The sequence below is a fragment of the Pelodiscus sinensis genome, chromosome 5 (assembly GCF_052426305.1).
Source record: "Pelodiscus sinensis isolate ZL-2025 chromosome 5, ASM5242630v1, whole genome shotgun sequence".
Taxonomy (NCBI): domain Eukaryota; kingdom Metazoa; phylum Chordata; order Testudines; family Trionychidae; genus Pelodiscus; species Pelodiscus sinensis.
The window spans coordinates 100,488,207-100,508,626 of NC_143056.1; the positions used below are offsets into that span (position 1 = coordinate 100,488,207).

The 20,420-nt window shown below is 44.0% G+C and overlaps 1 long non-coding RNA gene across 1 annotated transcript; it reads right to left on the reverse strand.

Moving 5' to 3' along the window:
- Nucleotides 1–537: 537 nt before the first annotated feature.
- On the reverse strand, nucleotides 538–4,830 carry LOC142829004 (uncharacterized). The gene is made up of 2 exons (XR_012903221.2): nucleotides 4,505–4,830; nucleotides 538–639 (listed from the first exon to the last, which is right to left on the reverse strand). It is a non-coding gene; the product is annotated as an uncharacterized LOC142829004 (long non-coding RNA).
- Nucleotides 4,831–20,420: the final 15,590 nt, after the last annotated feature.

Below are 20,420 nucleotides of genomic sequence, written 5' to 3' on the forward strand. Positions count from 1 at the left end.
TAATTGTGTTGGTTCTGAAGAGGTAACATGAGTAACAAGCAATGCAAACTCATTTTTCATCATTAAAGTCAGAACATATGACTATGAATGCATACAGGAAATAAATCTATTGAATAAGGCCACGGCTCCACTTGTCATGCTGGAAATTGATCTTCTGGCATGCAATTTAGCAGTCTAGTAAGGAGCCACTAAGTGGAATGCTGAGAGTGTCCCCGATCAGCCCTAGCACTCCGTGCAATTGTGAGAGTAAGGGAAGCCAATGGGAGCATTTGCTCCCCTTGACCTCCCACTGTGAAGAGATGCCAAGCTCCGCTTAAGGTACGTCAATTCCAGTTGTGTTATTTACGTAGCTGGAGTCAAATACCTTGAGCCAACCTTCCTAAGACCTGGCCTACGAAGTTGTCATGTGTAGCCTCTCACCAGGCTGCTGTCCTAGACAGAAACCTTTGATTCCATGTGCTTGGCTAGTTGGGATTTGAATCAGTCTCCGTTGATGGGGATCAGCACCTTTAACACAGCACCACAGAATCCAGCTGCTCAGGTAAAATGGTTTATTTTGAATGACATTGTATAGACACCGTAACCCTCATCTTCAGTGCAGCAGGAGATATCCGTGCCATTGGGAAAACAGAATTGCACCTAGGGGAAAAACCAGAGGACAATCAGTAGATGAATATTTTTTAAGTCTATGACAATACTTGAGAATAAGAAAATGAGGTTTATGGGAATGCATTGAACTCCACAAAACCACAGCTATGTCCTGACCACTCCAGAGATACTATTATGTATAATCAACTTCAAAATGTGAATTCTTGAACCAGGCTTGCTTGACAGTTTATTTTTCATGCTTTAAACCATGGGTGGGGAACCTCAGGCCCTGGGGCTGGATCTGGCCCCTGGTTTGCCTGGATCTGGGCCCCAAGGCTCAGCATTGGGGAGCTTGTGCTGGAGCTCCAGATCCCCCCATCTCCCCAGTGGGGCTGGAGCACACAAAATTTTCCAGGCTGGGTCTCCCTAGGCTCTGGTGTGTGAGGGGAATGTGCTATGTTAAGTACCATGGCCTCAGCTCAGGTACTAAAAAAGCCAAAAAGATTCCCTGCTTCTGCTTTAAACTTCGTTTCTGTTGCCATTTCCCACCCCTCACACCAAATATTTCTGAAAAACACAATTTGTTATCTGATATAGTCAGATAATAAAACAGCCGTAGAGTAGTTACAGTTTGGTGACCTTGATAGGGTACCAAGAATTTATTTGCTTGTGATCAGAGACTCAACAACATTAGAGTGCTTAACAAAGGATTTCCATTTACATGCTACAAAAAAAGGTATTTTTTCTTTAGCAAAGTAGCAAAGGAACTTTTTATTTTGAAATCTCATTTCATTGGTTTATTTTCTTAACTCTCCACAGTAAAACCTCCTTTAATTTTATATTCTGTGCATTGTTGTGAACATTTATAGGAAGTGGTAATAACTGTATGTACTATACATGGTGATAAATGTAACTGAGAAGCAGAATTTAGTGACTTGAGTGTTGCTTATACAACTGGTCTGTGTTAAATATATATTAGTGAGTTAAATGTTTGAGAAAGATGTTGAAAATAACAACCATGAAAACTAGTATAAAAAGGGATGAGCCTTTAGCTCAAATTCATTCAGAGTTTGCTAATAAAAATGGACTTTTAATGTCTAATGTTGAAATTTGTCCTCTAACTCATTGCACTGAGAAATTTGATGGTAAATTTGATGGTAAATCTGGACACCAGCATAATTGGCCAGAACCATTAAATTAAGAGGTGATGAACCTGTAGGCTACATCTACACTGCAACACTATTGAGGGATGCTGGAGAATCCCGAAATAACTATTCCGCATCTTCACAATGCGCCCGTTACTTTGAAATATAACAGGCTCACCATTCTAACATCCCTGTAAACCTCATTCTACAAGGAGTAAGAGACATTTCGGAATAGCAGGTTATTTCAAAATAAGATCGAAATAAGATACACAATTTACATAGCTCAAATTGCATATTGTCTTATTTTGAACTACCCTTATTGACATAAACAATGCCAGACCACCGTCTATATTTCTTTAATAGTCTTTTGAATGATCCAATGTCTAGACTGGGCTTCCGTTAGTGCTATTTTCCAGTTAAAATACTAGAAATAACAAATGCACTAGAGGCCTTCATTATCCTAAAATGGGAAAGAGGTTTCATTCTTATTTATACAGAGTTAGGAGGGCTACAATTTGAATAGATGATAAAGTAGCATACAACAGTTTTTAAGCTATTGTACAGAACATGACCGACAGCCCTGGCAGTCTGACTATTAGTATATCCAGTATTTTCTAAAGAGGACAATTGAACATGGGGGTCCCTCGCTGCATAAGGTGTACCCTCAAAAAATCTCTAGTTGATATTTAGGCTGAGCTTTGACTTAGAATATAGAAGAAGATTTACCCGGTGTTGCTTGGGTCCTTCACTTAATTCATTTTTGCTTTTCTTCATTGAAATCATTGCTCTGGGATGGGCTGGACATGAGGGATTCAGTATGCAGGATGCCCCAATCCTCTCTCAGAGCAGCAGCTTGGGGCCAGGTGAGAAGCACCTCTCTATGGTCGCTGCCACTCCAGGGTGTGCAGCTGGAGGAGCTGAATGTTGTTTGCTTGCTTACTAGAGTAAATATGGCCTGGGCTTTGAGCAGGGAGGTGGACTAGATGACCTCCTGAAGTCTCTTCTAACCTATTGTATTATTCTATGTAAGGTGCTTAGGTAAGGTGATGATGGAATGGCTTTGGACTCCTAGACAGACATGAGAAATCAAAGGCGTTGATGTGTTATGTCTCCGTAGACAGTGTATGGATAAATAGCACACCTTGTATAACATCCTTCAATAATGGTTATGTATAAAAACCAAATATTTTAACAAGGTCATTTCCCAGTGTTTGTCTGCAGATAATTAGAAGGTCCTGGCAGTGACCGGTATGAAACCAGAAATGGCTTTTGTAGATAATTCAGCACCACAGTGAAGTTGAAGCTTTAGCCAACAGCTCACAAGCCCTTTACAGTGTGTGTAACTGATTGTCGTGCACATGATTCCTTTTTCACAAAGGTATTTAGGAAAGAAAATAAGCCACCACCTAATAATTCCTTAACAAGCAAAATAAATGTTTCTCTCCCAGGATGAATTTTACTTTCCCTTGCTTTCCAATTTCATACCATCATAAGCAGCATTAGGATCAATAACTGAACAGGAAGGAAATGAATGTGTGAGAAGGCTTTGAAGTGCGGTTACAAAGGGGCTGGATTGAAAACTTGGCCCACAGCATCAATGAGTGTCATTGTCAGTTATTGGGTATTTCTGGACCAAAGTCTTCATTTCCTCTATCAAAGTGTAGTTTGATGGACACGCATGAATTTTTCTTCCATTATATTTTATTCTTTTTTTACATTAAGGATACATATGAATTGGTTTTATATGAGATAACTTGTGTGTCTGAAAGATATCCTGACACTTTAGGATCATTTGCTCTGACACTAAATGAATGCCAACGATTTAATCGCACCCCTGAAAGGTAGCATTTCACTGTACTTCAAAGCAAGTACCCCGCTAACAACACAGATCCTGCTACAGAACAGTGGGATGTGATTTTTTTTTCCTTGAGCACTTCCATAATACACAGGTTACCCATGGTGAAGCTTCTCAAGTTTCCAGGATGAAAAAAAAATTCTGAATGAAAAAATTCTCCATTCTCATCTTGCGATAACTTGCTTTTCTGTGGCTGGTACTTCAGTAAACCCCATGGCCACTTATTCTTTGAAAGGAGGAAATTGTCCCTTGCACGCTATTCTAGACTTTCCATTCAAAGACTGAGGAAAAGAGGGGTGACCAAATCTAAGCCAATATAACCCTTCATGGTTTGCATTTGTCCATTCCTGTCAATGGTTTTTAATGTAGTTCTGTCATCTCTTTAGGTGCACTCTCTTTTAGAGGATACTGCATTGCTAATTTAGAATCATTTTTGCAATTTTCAGAGATTAATTATATTGTCAATTAAAATGCTTTCTGAAACCTTTAAGTTCTACTGTTCAAAATGCCAGGCTCTCTTGGTTTTAAGAAATGTGATGGTTCAGGGACTCGATGCCTACATCAAACAGACACACATCCTGCATAAAATGTCCAGGCAAAGGCCATGTGGTACAGAAATACCTACAGTGTCAGAACATGATGGCCAGAGCCAGGAAAGATTGCAAAATGAGACTAAAAAACAGGAAAAATCCCTGCAACCACTGCAGGATAAGTCTCCCAAACCGGCAGAGCAACTTACTCCTTGAAAGAGGGCTAATTCATCACCCTTGAGAATCTCACACGTCTCAGACCTCCCCGGCGTGGTCTTTGCCCTCCACGTCCTGGGCTTCAAACCACCATCTACTTCCCGTACCGTGGAGAAGAGGAGAACAACACCCTCAAAGAGAGCTGAGTTGGAACCAAAGAAGAGGTTTACCTTCTCCGTACCGACCTGTTCCGTGTCTTTATCAGCACCAATAAGACCGGATATGTCACTGTCTTGGCACCAACTGAACATGCCACTCCGCAACAGCCAGAACTGAAACATGCTCTGGCACTAGAGCCAAAGAAGGAGTCTCATAAAATACGCCGTATACACTGAGCACTGCAGCCCCATACACCATCTCTACCAGTGCCGAGTGCACCTTCTCTATCACATTCTCCACGTATTCATCATCTTAGCCTGCACCAATAAGCTTTAGAACCTATCTCCTACTTTCTTACACCATCATCATCGGGCACTGCTCACGGCACTGGGCAAGAGAGCAGGTTCTCTTCACAACATTCCTTCACAATGGGCTCAATGACTTCATGGCATTCTACTCGGCACTGATCATCTTACCACCCACCACAATCTTCATGGTTTAATCAACTCTTAATCACTCCACAACAGTTTCAGCCTTAGTCAGTGGCCCCCTTGGGAACCATGGAACCAATGCTACTCCCATTCCTCCCACCATCATCATCCACATGACACGCCCATTTCCACACCAGCACATATGCAACGCATTCTCCAGCCATGACTACTCATTCCTCACCATCCTGTCCTGAACACCCACCTTCTGTAATGACCCAAACTGCACCAGCGGACAAGGATGATGATTTACATCACTCCAACTCAGACAGCTCTTTACCGGTTCCCCAGTCATCGTCTTCTCCAGATGAAGCAGTTTCCAGTCATCTTCCTCTCCCCCTGCTGACAACCTGAAACAATTTCTGAACTTATTCAAGCAAGTGGCTCAGTCACAGGATGTTGCATTGCAAGAGGTGCAGGGAAAACAACACAAGCTATGAAAGATAGTTCAATCAGCAACGTCCTCTAAGATAGCATTGCCAATCAATGAGGCTCTAATAAAGCCATCAGAGGCACTTTGGCAAACACCAGCTTCTATCCCTCCTACTAACCAAAGAGCGGATAGAAAATATTGCATCCCAGCCAAGGGGATGGATGAATTTTCTCCTCTCACATCCTCATTTGAATTCACTGGTCATGGACTCCAGACAGCCTAAGTACAAGGCCATGCCCCAGGAGAAGGAGCATAAGCAGTTGGATATCTCTGGCAAGAAAGTCTATTCTTCTGCTACTCTCCAGTTCTCAATATCAAATTACAGCTCTCTCCTGGCTGGCAATGACCACACCAACTACAGGAGCTGTTCTAAGACCTCTCTGAGCAAAAAAGGATCCAGCTCCAATCCATAATAAAAGAGGGTCAATCAATAGCACAAACAGCCCTTCAGGCATCTATAGACACAACAGGAAGTCATAACATGTTCCCTCTTCTGTCATCCACTTCCAGACAAAAAGAGGCTAGGGACACCATTCCTACCCATCCTGGCTAATAGACATTGACTGACCTAACCTCCCTGAATTTGAAAAAAAACACACAGGCTGTGTCTAGACTGGCAAGTTTTTCCGCAAAAGCAGCTGCTTTTGTGGAAAAACTTGCCAGCTGTCTACACTGGCTGCTTGAATTTCCGCAAGAACACTGACTTCCTACTGTCTGAAATCAGTGCTTCTTGAGGAAATGCTATGCTGCTCCCATTCGGGCAAAAGCCCTCTTGCGCAAATGCTTTTCCGTTAAAACTTTTCCGTTAAAAGCATTTTCAGAAAATCATGCCAGTCTAGACGTAGCCAAATAGTCTGGTAGCACTTTATAAACTAATAAAACATGTAGATGTTCTTTAGGGTATAAAGTGTTACCAGACTAATTGTTGTTTTTTCAGTTTACCTGTACAGACTAACTTGGCTACCCACTGAAGCTTCCTCCATACATTTATCTAGCTCTTTTTTTAACCCTATTGAAGTCCTAGTCTTCAAAACATCCTTTGGCAAGGAGTTCCATAGGTTAAGAAAATTCCTTTTGTTTGTTACAGAAAGGATATGGATGCATTGAAGAAAGTCCAGTGAAGGGCAACAAAAATGATTAGGGGGCTGGATCACATGGCTTACAAAGAGAGGCTAAGGGATTTGGGCTTATTTAGTCTACAGAAGAGAAGAGTGTAGGGGGGATTTGAGAGAAGCCTTCAACTATTTTAAGGTGGGTTCCAAAGAGGATAGAAAGAGGCTGTTGGGTAGGGGTACAGACATAAAGGGGATGGTGTAGCCTATACTGATGATCTCGAGGGCCCATCACCGTTTGAGGTCTCAAGTTACAGTGGGAGAGATCTGGTTTGAATATTAGGAAAAACTATTTCCCTAGGAGGGTGGGGAAGCACTGGAATGGGTTACCTAGGGAGGGGGTGGAATCTCCATCTCTAGAGGTTTTTAAGTCCCAGCTTGACAAAGCCTTGGCTGGAATGATTTAGTTGGGATTGGTCCTGCTTTGGGCAGGGGGTTTGGACTCGATGACTCCTGAGGTCTCTTCCAGCTCTAGGATTCTAGAACAAGGCTTTGGCCTTAGTCAGGGGTGAAAAAAGTATCACTCTTCATCGGGGCAATGTGGGAGAAGGGTCTTGGCTCCAGGCCCTAGAAGGAGCACGGGTAGGGACACACCCCAGCCAGCCCTTAGTGCCAGCCTGATCGTGCCATGCCTTCCCTAGTCCATCCTTTGTGCTGCCCACACTGCTCTGCATGGAACTCTGATGGCAATTTATAGGGCTCAGGGCTCCAGCCGCCACTGTTGCCATGGTAATGGTGGTGGTGGCCTCGAGCCCTGGGCCCTTTTAAATCACCAAGGCAACTGTCCATTTTCCCTACCCCCTTGCGGGTGGCCCTGCTCTTTATTCATAGGGGAGCTGTGACAGCTAAAACCGACCACAAGCGTACAACCATTGACAAATGGAGCCAGGCAAATAGCTCCCCCGAAAATACAATGATGATTTTTTTCTTTTACAAATGTCTGTTTTCTAAATGTAATGCAATCACAAGAGGGGCTGGACTGGTGCACACACACCTTCTAGAGAGTTTGCCAACAGTGCAATGGAGCACAGTCCACAGCTAGAAACCGTACGTGTCAATTAGACTAGAACAAAACCTTTCTTGTCTCAGAGGAATGCAGCCTGTGACTAACAGTCACACACAACACACCACAGCTCAGGGTGAGACCTTGATTGTTCTGTTTGCACAGGCACAGCATGTTCACCAATTCCGGGGACGAGGAGGAAGTCTCTCAGTTGCAAAGGGATTTTGTTTAAAGATGCCAAGATAGTGATCCTTAAAATGCTGTTGAAAAATATATTAAAAGGATACACGAAGGTCATGAAGGGCATGAAATATCTAAGAAAAGGACTGGAGAGATTTTATACTGGCTTCAAATGAGCAGCAATATTGTCACATTCACCGAAAATATGGGCAAAGTCAAACGAAAGAGCTTATGCGGGTGGAACACAAAAAATTTGGCCTCCTGGAGCAAAACCAGAATAGATTTGTTTATGTTGACTGTGGGCGGGGAGAAAGCCGCTACGTACTCATTGAAGGTTCTTATTTTCACTTCATTGTGAGAGCCTTATTTAAAGCTACTGCAGCTAAACAAGTGATTGTGCATGTCAAATCTGCTTTTCCTAGGCATGTTACCTGACACAGTAATCGGACAATTGATTGTAGTGGAGTGAGCATGAGTTTAAGAAGTCTGCAGTACAACCCAGGTTTAGATATGTAACCACGAACCCCAATTATCTGTAATCCAATGGACTGGTGGGAAATGGTGTTAAAATATAAAGGTGACGACTGTGAAGTCAGATATGATCCATGCTTAGCATTGTTGAATTATGGGATGGCACAAATGAAATGTCCCCTGCAGACATTTTATGTAACTGAAAACTGAGGACAATAGTACCTGCAATGAAAAAAAGCTGATGTAAGTGTCATTGGGAATTTGCAGATGTATATAGAGACAGACGATGCTAAACAAACAAACAATACCGAGGTGCTGCCCCATTCAATGAAGATGACACAGTGCATATCTGTAATGGGAATCAGTGGTCACAAGCAGCAGTGCTGGCATATGGGGCTGTCCTGTATGCAGTCTAATGAGGGTGTTCCTTCAGACAGCCTTACCCTGAGGAGGGGTAGGCAACACCTCTGGTTTCGAGAAAGGAGGGAGGTAAGGGGCACTGACTTTGCTGTTTGGCCAGGGAAGGGCTCAGATAATAACCACAAGGAGACAAATGGACTTGCCATCTCTTGATAATGACAGTACGAATATTTCCACGGTAACCCCAAATCCCAGTGACAGTACGAGATACTTCAGAGGTTACACACTGTACGTAAATGTAATTAGTAGGTTGGTTATGTGCATTTATATCCATGTTCTTTGTGGTGGTGGTGGTGGTACCTTTTGGCCAGGGCAGGAAGATGCTGTATTGGGAGCTGTACCTGTAAGTGGTTTAGCCTCACAATAGGAAGTCTGAGAGAAGGGCAGTGCAGAAGCCCATGTTTGGCTCTACAGGGCCAGATGGGGAGCTGTCACCAAATAAAGAGGATCTCTTTCAAGCTACTTGAGCCTAGAGTGATTCCTGGACACTGCGATGGCCATGTAAGGGCTGCTGGCTCCTAGGCCACATTGGTTTGCCTCCACACTCCAAGAGCTGTAGACGAGAGCTGTAAACCTGCTCCACATCTGATAAGATGAAGATTATTGATGATAATGAAACCAGTTTAGATTTATATAAGCCGAGATCATGAACTGATCTGGGCGAGGGAGTATTTTTGTTAAATCTTTGTCACAATTCAACAGTAATATGGTATGAAAAGAAGCACATGGAGGGACACTTTAGAAACAGGCCAAGAAAAAGACCCTGGATTGAAATGTATGCAGATCCAGTGTCTCAGGAAATCTGTGTGAGTAATGCATAGAGGCTAGGAAACAATGCCCCCCTATTTTAGCCCTTAGGAAGCACACTGAGCACTGGGCCTTGATTGTGGGGGTAGGGTGGATTTCACCGCACTATTTGCTGCATATGCACCTGAACGCAGCCTGAATTCTGGGACTGAATGGGGATAGAGGGAATGTCAACCAAAAGGAGCTTCTCTGCAAAACCTAGGGCCATTTCTACTTGGTAAGCATTTCAAATGCATTTTCTAGACAAGAACTTATATAATGATTTGAAATGCAGCGCAGCATATTTTCTCAGGTAAACATTGATAAGCAGTGGTGAAAAGTGTTTATTGTGCTGTCTAGCAAGGACAGACGTTCACTTCCAGTTGCCAAAGGCAAACACAACACAGCGTTGCAGAGGTCAGAAAGACGAGTGTCACCACTGTACTTTTATAAAGGACTGTCTTAAAAAACAAACAGAAAAGCCCCATAAACCTTATCAGCACACAATGTTATATGTACAGAGCAAAACTAGATTGAATCATTCTGCGAGAAAAAATCCTGGAGCATTACAGGCATGAAATTCTATTTTATTCTGATTGCAAAAGCGTTGTGGCTAGACTGTGAAACTGTGAGAAGGGAGGAAGCATGAAAGCTGAAGGAATACACATCTCCAGCATTTTAATTTTGCTTAGTTCAACATATTACAAATATAATTGCCACCCACTCAATTTATAAAAACTTTAAAAAAAAAAGTTCCTTTAGCTATAGACAGTCTGATTTTCTGAGAACTTTACTAAAGAAGATTATTTTCTTCTACAAAATTACCCCTGCAATCATGCAAGAGAAAAACTATTGAGTTCATGGCTTTGTTTACAGGGTAGAAATAAGTATGCAATTACTCTGTTTGTATACTAATTATGTGGAAATACATTTTATTTATCTCTTATAGGCTACATAATAATTTTGAATTAGCATAAAATTAAAAATGGTAATGAGTATTAACATGACTATTTATGTCCTCTTTAAAGTTTTATTTAATTTATTTACTATTTAATGTAGTATTCAATTGGCAATTGCAGATTAGTTTTTTGCACACTGATTAGCCAACTGGGAAACTCGAGTTGAAGAGAAAGATGAGGATTCTGAGAATTTGCCAAGCAGTTATTTTTATTGGATACAAATATGTCAAGGAATTCAGGTGACAAGTACTCTGTGCTGGCTAGTCTACAGAGCAGTTTTTAGTTGATGGCTGTCCTGACCTTTTGTGCTGAGTGATTCAGCTGCAGATCTGGAGAATGTTAGTAATGTCTGGGTTGGAAGACAGTGGATTGCTTTGTGTCTTGTTTGTTTCAAGAACATTTCTATAGAGAGGGTGAATAGTGAAAAATAATTGTGGATGTATTTATTTTGAAAAGTTAAATGAATTTGTTTCAGCCAGGACCTGATCACTTTTGCTTTTTGTGAATATTTGAATGACAAAGATCAACTGTCTTGTATGTCTGTGGGAAAACAATTTCAAAACTGCTTCTGCTCACAGAAACTGAATCTTATATTTGTGTGTATCAGTATTTCCCCCCTCACCTCTTTGCTTCCTCTCAGCTCCATGGCAGTCTAGCAGATCCTCCTGACTCTTACACTTCTCACTTCTAATATATTTAAAGTGTGATTACTGTCTGGCTGTTTGCTTTTCAAATGCACCTTTAGCCCTCTTAATTTCTATTTTATATTTTGCCTGCCATTATTTATGTTCCTTACTTTTGGCTCACTTGGGGTACGTCTACATTGCAACACTATTTTGAAATAACTAGCGCTATTCCGAAAGAACTTATTCCGGGTCTACACAGCAGGCAGTTATTTCAAAACAGTGTCAAAATACTGTCAAACTGGAGGACTTCTTACGCTGACTCCTGTAACCCTTAGGCTGTGTCTACACTGCACCCCTTTTCCGGAAAAGGGATGCAGATAAGACAAGTCGGAATTGCAAATGAAGCGGGGATTTAAATTTTCCCCGCTTCATTTGTATAAACATGGCTGCCGCTTTTTTCCGGCTCGGGGCTTTGCCAGAAAAAAGCGCCAGTCTAGACGGGGATCTTTCAGAAAATAAAGCCTTTTCCAAAACGTCCCTTATTCCTGATTTTAAAGAGGAATTAAGGGACCTTTTGGAAAAGGCTTTATTTTCCAAAAGATCCCCGTCTAGACTGGCGCTTTTTTCCGGCAAAGCCCCGAGCCGGAAAAAAGCGGCAGCCATGTTTATACAAATGAAGCGGGGAAAATGTAAATCCCTGCTTCATTTGCAATTCCGACTTGTCTCATCTGCATCCCTTTTCCGGAAAAGGGGTGCAGTGTAGACAGCCTCATTGTATGAGGAGGAAGAGAAGTCAGAGGAAGAGTGCTCTATTTCGAAATAAGCTATGCAATTGACATAGCTAAATTTGCGTTGCTATTTCAAGTTAAGCTCTGCAGTGTAGATGCATCCTTAGGCTTGATTTCAGTGCTCTCATTTTGGTTTAGGCATTAGCTTTGGGTTCAGTTCCCAGAGATTTCCTTTGCAATCTTCAGTAAATCAGTTAATCTCACCATTCCTCAGTTGCCTATCCTGTTAAAATGGAAGTTATGCCATAGTCTTTGTCCCAGCCTTTGTATTATCACTAACCATGTGTAAATACAGAATCAAATGCAGCATTCCCAATCTCTGCTGGGGCTCCTACTCATCCTTATACTGTAAACATTAATATTTGTTTGACTCGAATAACCAATATAACCTTGCCATGCCATGCAATTTTGGCATACTTTTTCACATTTTTAAACAAAGAGGGATACATACCCTTCCAAAACTCAATTTATGGTATGGTTTAATAGCTTGTATGCTGACTTCTCATTATTTTATAAATCCCCCTTTCTAAAGCTTCATGTTGCAGTGCTGGTTTTTTGTATGAGTCTGTCTCCAAAGGTAGTGAATTTAATTAGACCATGTCACTGCTGTAGCTCAGCGATAATTTCTTCTTGAACCTGTGTTCTGTTATACTCTCAAGAATAGCCTCTGTGCCTGTGTGCTATGAAACTAATTGTTCCAAGGAACAATTGGTTAATGTGCAAAGAAACTGCGTCATGAATCATTACCCTGGTACTACATTTTTCCAGTTCATATGCCGGCAATTGAAGTCACACCTTAGTAGAGTTGCCTATTTGATCTCTATCACCAGTGTACCCTCAATAGCTCTTTCCTGATCAGGAAGTCAATAAAATAAGACTTTAAGTATATTTGTATTATGACTTTGGGATTTGTACAGTATGATCCCGTGTAGCCCCTGTTCCCGTTATCAAACCATAATACTAGACCTATATTTAATGATTGTAACTGCTTGTCCCTCCTTTGGATTCTTTAATTATTTGCATTACTGAATTACATAATGAAATTGAGAACAATAATATATTTGCTTTCTGTGAACACTCCTTTTCATTAAGTTTTTTTTTTTAAGTTTAATACAATTTATGGTCTTTCACATGCAGGTCCTAATGCTGATATTTTTCTCTTTTGCTTTAAATACCATTCTCTAAACATTCAGAAAATAAAAGAAGCTGGAGTTAGATGAGCAAAGGAGAAGGAGGAAGTGGTAGGACAATCATCGATCTATTGTTGCAGTTTTCTTTCTGCTTTGCTGTGTTGAGGAACAATTACAACTTTCCTTTTAACTAGAGCTACTTTTGACAATGTGCAATCTGTAAATTTAAAAAGGAACCACAACAGAATCATAACATTAGATCTAACTAGTCCATCCTCCTGTCCATGGCAGATTTCTCCCATTACTATAGCACCTGGGGTAGGGAAGCATATCCATCTACTAGCAGCAGCAGTACTAAAGCACTTTGAGATCTAGAGATGAAAAACACTCTGTGCCTAACTATCATTACTGGTATAACATCATTATTCAGTTTTTGTCTAGTCTCAATTTAAAGCTCTCTGAGGATAGAGTGGTTACTACATTTCCCAGCAAAGAATATTCCATGATCAAATTTCATTACCAGGTTTTTTCCTCATATTCAGCCTAAATGTCCCCCTTGTTAACATCATTCTGTTACTCCAAATTAATAACTCTGAGAAGTGTTGAATGTCCCTAACTACCACCTTACAGTTCCCTCGTAGTCTTCATCATTTAGCTTTTTAAATCTCTTCTCCCATAAGCCAGTTCTTCAGGTCCCTTGGTCATTTTGGTTTTGTTCTCTAAGGGTATGTCTAGACTACATGCCTCTGCCGACAGAGACATGTAAAATAGGCTACCCAATATAGTCAATGAAGCGGGGATTTAAATATCCCTGGCTTCATTAAAATAAAAATGACCGTCGCGCTGTACCAGCTCAGCTGATTGTCGGCACAGTGCGGCAGTCAAGACGCGGATTGGTGGATAGGGGAAGCCTTTGTTGACCGCTCCCTTATGCCTTTTGGAACGAGGTTTACAGGAGCAGTCGACAAAGGCTTCCCCTGTTGACCGATTTGCGTCTTGACTGCCGCGTTGTGCCAACAATCAGCTAAGCCGGCACATTACGGCAGCCATTTTTATTTTAATTAAGCCAGGGATATTTAAATCCCCGCTTCATTGACTATGTCAGGTACTCTATTTTACATGCTTCTGTCGGCAGAAGCATGTAGTCTAGACATACCCTAATATTTTACCTGCAATTTGCCAACATCTTTCTGATACTTTTGAAATTTCTTGACATAGTCTCTTAAAAGTTGTAGAGAGAGAAGGACTATGTCCTCTTTGCTCAGTAACATGAAGCCTCTGTAATTTAGCTTTCAAATTTATGGACTTGTTTGCCATCAAACTGCATTGCAAGCCCTTCTCCTGAAGCATCACTACTGCAAAAAGGCAAACTAAAGGGCCTTGAATGACCATGGAAAAAATTAACTGTCATCACATCTTGTGATTTCCGTTAGTAATCTCAGCCTTTAACCATATCCCACCCTGTGCTGGCTTTCCCCCAAGTATCATTAAGACACTCCTCAAAGAGCATTGCCTTTTAAAAATCACTGTAAAAAATGTGCTTTGTCTGTGAGTATAATCCAGCTGAGGCACTAGCTCTGGCAGAAATGCATTTCTGGTGTGCATTTGTTTTACCTTCAGTATGGCAATTCCTAAAACGTACTGCATACTTGTTTTTTGGACACTGCTAGGAATGGTGTTTGAATATTACCTGGTATATTAACAGGTAAAGCAGGTACCCACAAACAGGCATAGAGAGAGGGAATAATTTAAACTTCTTTAAACTAGAATTGCTGGCATGACTTCAAACTCTTTTAATCTGTGATATAAAATAGACAATCATGTAATTGGAGGGATTATGGATTGTGTACTTGGCATGTGAGCAGGTTTTGGGGGGGGTTAATAAAAAATTATATTCTTCATACATCTTCATTAAAATATCAACCTTTTTGCTCATAGGTTGTGTTGTTGCTGTCATTTTCTATATGTCTGTGCCAATATTTGAACAGAGCAATGAACTATTAGTAGTGCTACTATGTACATAATAATGAAAGGTGGTGGATTGATTGCATGTTGCTATGGCAGTAAAGCAATCACTGAGAATTGTGCACTCACTTGAATATTATGGTAACAATGATGTATGTTAGCTTTTTGTGGAATAGCTTCATATAAAAGCGTAACATGAAAGAATTTCAAAAAATGTTCTCAAGAGTGGAGAATTATTTTTTTCCACAAGAATTATCTTTTCAATTCATCCCCACCATCATTCTGGAATATAGTAAGACAGAGCCCTTCTTTCTTTTCCAGTTCAGTAAGTGCTTGCACCTTTGCGAAATCATTTTCCCTTTATGAAAAGGGATTATTTTTGCAACTATGATAAAAGCAAAGATGAAAAAATGTATTATCTTCCTTGAAAGATAAACTTTCAGATGCTTTATTCAACATAAATGCTGGGAAATGCCAACTTTCTTAGTCACAAGATACTTTTTTTCTTCCTGATGTGTCCATTATACCCTAAAAAATACCTTATACAAAATCCAATTTTAATCTCAGGGGATAATTGTGGTTTCTTATTCATGTTTATTGCTAGCGTGTTATTTAAAGAGTACATTACCATTATGGCATCTGTTAATTTAAAGGACGTCTTAGTCCTGTTATAATCTTTCTGGCCATCTGTATAACCTTTTAACCCTTTGTATTTATATACCAGATTTTGAGGATGAAAATTTTGTAGTGTGACAGACCTAGACCAGCTGGCTGCTGCACACCAATGGAAGGATGGTATACTGGGCTCTGGGTCAACAGTTTCCTCTTCCCTTAATAAAAAGGGCTGAGCCTAGTATAGCATAATGAGGCAGGCACCTAGGGCCAATTAAGAGCTTTCTAGAAGCCCATTAAGGCCTGCTGGGACTTGTTCAGAAGGCCTCCCAGCAGGGAGGGCAAGATCTGAGAGCAAGAGGCGTTCTAAGTGAGATATGAGGTCTGTGATTAAAGCAGAGTGCTATGAAGGAGCAGTACAGGTTTGCTCAGATACCAAAGGATCATTTGGGGAAATAGCCCAGGGAAGTAGCTGTCAGACTGGGACTAAAAGAAACCCTGTCCATTGCTGCTAGCTTAGGATCCGTGGGCCAGAACCTGGAGAAGTGGGCCAATCTGGATTCCCCCCCAACCCTCCCTACACCACTACAGAGTCAGTCCCTGAGAGGGAAGGCCAGGAATATAGAGGGGTTTTCACCCCAACTCTGGACTACACTATGATAGGTATGGTTCAGTAGACTGTGATCCTTGCCTCTAGAAAAGAAGAGGCTGTGTGGAGGGTCACAGCGAGCCTCTGAGACAAACGCTATCTGCCTGAAGCACAGGACCTTCAGACCACGGCCAGGAGCTTTGCCACAATAGTTGTTGCATAACTTACTACTGAGCTCAAATCTTACCTCTTTACACCATAGATTACGTGGAACAAATATAATGACATTATTTTATGTGCCATCTAGCCCAGTATCCTGTCTGCTGACAGTGGTCAATACCAGATGCCCCAGAGGGAGGGAACAGAACATCCATCTCTTGTCATCCATTTCCAGAAAACAGAGGCTAGGGACACCATTCATACCCATCCTGGCCAATAGCCATTGATGGACATAACCTCCATGAATCCATCTAGCTCTTTTTTTAACCCTGTTGAAGTTCTAGTCTTCACAACATCCTCTGGCAAGGAGTTCCACAGGTTGACTGTATGCTGAGTGAAGAAAAACTTCCGTTTGTTTGTTTTAAATCTTCTGCCTGTTAATTTCATTTGGTGACCCCTAGTTCTTATATTGTGGGAATAAGTAAATAACTTTTCCTTATTCACTTTTTCCATACCTGTCATAATTTTATAGACCTCTGTCACATCCCCCTTTAGTCTCCTCTTTTCCAAGATGAAAAGTCCAAGTCTTTTTAATCTCTCTTCATATGGGACCCATTCCAAACGCCTCATAATTTTTGTTGCCCTTTTCTGAACCTTTTCTAATGCCAATATATCTTTTTTGAGATGAGGCAACCACATCTGTTCACAGTATTCAAGATGTGGGCGTACCATGGTTTTATATAGAAGCATTAAGATATTCTCTCTCTTATTCTCTATCCCTTTTTTAATAACTCCTAACATTCTGTTTGCTTTTTTGACTGCCGCTGCACACTGAGTGGATGTTTTCAGAGAACTATCCACAATGACTCCAAGAGCTCTTCCTTGAGTACTTGTAGCCAAATTAGTACCCACCATATTGTATGCATACATTTAGCACAACCTAGACACTTTTTACTTAGTTGTTTCACTAGAATAATTTCTGGGACCATTGGGGGAGAATGGGTAAGTACAATATAATTAATTTATCATTATCATCAACAAGGTAATAAAAGTATGTGAGCAGATTTTGAGCCAGGCTTGGTGCAGCTAAGGTTTTTGTAAAACTTCCTTAGGCTGTTCCATGCTATATTTAGAGGCTACACATGGGTTGCCCCGAGCAAATTACACATGGAAATAGCATTGAATAAATTAAGAAACAAAGCAAACCATCATCCAGTCTTGAAACTAAACTAATTTTCATTTTGCTATGAATCACGTTTTAGCTGTGACTGGAGGCTTTGTAGGAAGTCAAGAAGCATAAATAAGCAACTGAAATTGGAGGTATTTATATGAGTGAAACTTTCAGGTGTTTGTGTGCACTTATCACTAATTTACTTGGTAAACATTAAACTGTCAGATACTTTTTTTCCTTTCTGGTTCCTACTGTATGATTTCAGGATCAATAGACATGGGTAAAAGACTTTGGTAAATCCTGTGACATATTTTTCACACAAAAAATGTTGGCTCCATTGATATATGAAAAGAAAGGGTATGTCTACACTACAGCGCTAATTCGAACTAAGCTAATTCGAACTAACGCATCTAGAACTAAAAACTAGCTCGAATTAGCGTTTTGCTAATTCAAACTAGCGCATCCACACTGATTGGACGCAGGGGGGCATTTAAGGGCAGCTGAAACCGGTTCTGGCAGGGCATCAGGTCCGTAGTTGCGTTGTGTGGCTGCTGTCCGAGGCTATCTGAGGCTCGTGCTTAAAGGGACGCCCCTGGACAGCCGGTTCTGGCCGCATCTGGCGTCTGGACACCAGCAGTGACTGGTGGGACCGCATCGTCCTGGAGCGCTGGGAAGACCGACAGTAGACCCAGAATTTCAGGATGAGGAGGGACACCTTCCTGGAGCTCTGCGAGTGGCTCGCCCCTGCCCTGCGCAGAAGGGACACTCGCATGAGGCCCGCCATCCCCCTCCAGAAGCGTGTGGCCATCGCCCTCTGGAAGCTCTCCATGCCAGACAGCTACCGATCCATCGGGAACCAGTTCGGCGTGGGGAGATCCACCGTCGGAGCAGTGCTCATGCAGGTACGGCACTCGTCGGCCACTGGACCGGGGGGAGAGGGGAGCTGCAAGGAGGGGATGGGCCGCCCCAGGGAAAAGGGGGGGGAAGGAGGCGAAAGTGCCCCGCACCTGTCTCTCCCGGCCATACTACACGCCGCCCAGGGGGGCTACTTCCGGGAGTGGGGCACAGGGCACTGCCAGGGCACGAACACTCCCAGCCACCCGGGCGCCCCACTGATTTGCGCTTTGCTGTGTCTCTCCGCAGGTGGTCAGGGCCATCAACCAGGTGCTGCTCCACAGGGTGGTCTGCCTCGCCGATCCGGACGCCGTCATCCGGGGCTTCGGCGCCCTGGGCTTCCCAACTGCGGGGGGGGCCATCGACGGGACGCACATCCCCATCCATGCCCCGGAACACCAGGCCTCCCGGTATGTCAACCGCAAGGGGTACTTCTCCGTGATCCTGCAGGCCATGTGTGACCACTGGGGACAGTTCACGGACATTAATGTGGGCTGGTCCGGCAAGGCACACGACACACGGGTGTATCGCAAATCCACCGTGTGCCAGAGGCTGCAGGCCGGGACCTTTTTCCCCAACCGCTACATCAGGGTCAGGGACGTGGACATGCCCGTCTGCCTGGTGGGGGATGCCGCCTACCCCCTACAGCCGTGGCTGATGAAGCCCTACACGGAGCACCTCAATCCCTCCCGCCAGGCCTTCAATGCCAGGCTCATCAGGGCCCGCATCGTGGTGGAGGGGGCCTTCGGGTGACTGAAAGCCCGCTTTCGATGCCTCCTCACCCGTCTGGACCTCGCCGAGCACAATATACCTCCTGTAATGGCAGCATGTTCTGTGCTGCACAATTTGTGTGAGAGAAAGGGGGAGGCTTTCCTGCCAGCTTGAATGGCTGAGGCTGACTGTATGGCTAGCCATTACGCTCAGCCCCGTACCGCCGCTGTCCGGGAAGCCCACCGGGGGGCCGTCCGGATCCGGGAAGTCCTGCGGGATTGCTTTCTGGTGGAGGAGGAAGAGGAGGACTGAACTCTCCCTGCATGCCCCACTGGGGCCTTCTTCCACCCTCCCCCCCTTTCCCTTCCTAACCACCCTTCCTAATGTCAAATAAAGACACCTGTTTTGGCAAACATCTCTTTTTATTTAACATAAGTGGGGTGGGGGGACGGAGGAGTGAGGGTGGGAGAGGGGAGGGGGAAACCTGGGAGGAGGGAGCTGGAAGGGGAGGGAAGGGAATGGAAAGCTCAGGGGTGGGGGTCAGTGTGCCTCTCCCGTCTTGCAGCACTGCGGGTGTGGGGACCTTGGGGGGGAATGGGTGTGGAGGTTGGGGCAGGAGGGACGGGGGCTGCGGAGGAAGCAGGAGGAGCAGGGGGAGCAGGAGCAGGAGGAAGCGGGAACCGGTCGAGGAGGCTCTGGAGGTGGCTTCTGAGGGCACGGCCCTGCTCCTCCAGCGCCTCCAAGCTCCGCTGGCGCAGCCGAAGGTCCTCCTGGACCCAGTGGTCCTGGGTGCGGAGCTGGTGATCCAGGAAGCAGAGGTGCCACCGCTGGTACTCCTCCTGGTTCCTGGATCTCCTGCGGGCCTGGGCGCGGGCGGCTGCTGCAGGCGGGGTGGTGCGCCCTGCAGGCCCAGATGCTGCGGCTGTGGTGAAACAAGAGCAGCGGTCAATTCTCCCTGGGGCCCAGGTAGGTGAAACCCAGCCTTCCTCTGCAAGGCCAGGGCCCCTGTATGACACCCAGCTGCTGCTCCGTGGTGGGCAAGGCCCAGGCGCACGGTCCCTGGGCTCCCTCTCCCCTCAGTGCCCCGTACACATAAGGGGAGCATGATGGTACTCACATGTGGAGGCCTCCCCGGCCTCGGACGACACAGGCGAGTGGCTCAGCGGGGTGCCTCGGGGGTCCTGGGTCCAGGGCAGGCTGGCGGCAGGCTCCTGGCTCTCGGTGTCCTCCTCCTCCTCCGTGTCAGGGAGTGGTCCCTCTGCCCCGGGGTCAATCACCACCCGGGGGGCAGGGACGGCATGAGCCCCCAGGATGCGGTCCAGGGCGTGGAAGTGGGGGCAGGCCTCCATGTCGGCCCCTGGCAGGCAGGCCCTGGAGTAGGACTGCCGCAGGTCCTTAATCTTGCAGCGGACCTGCTCCCTGCTGCGGTGGTGGCCTCTTGCGGCCAGGCTGGCAGCCATGCGGCCGTAGACGGCCGCGTTCCTGTGGCT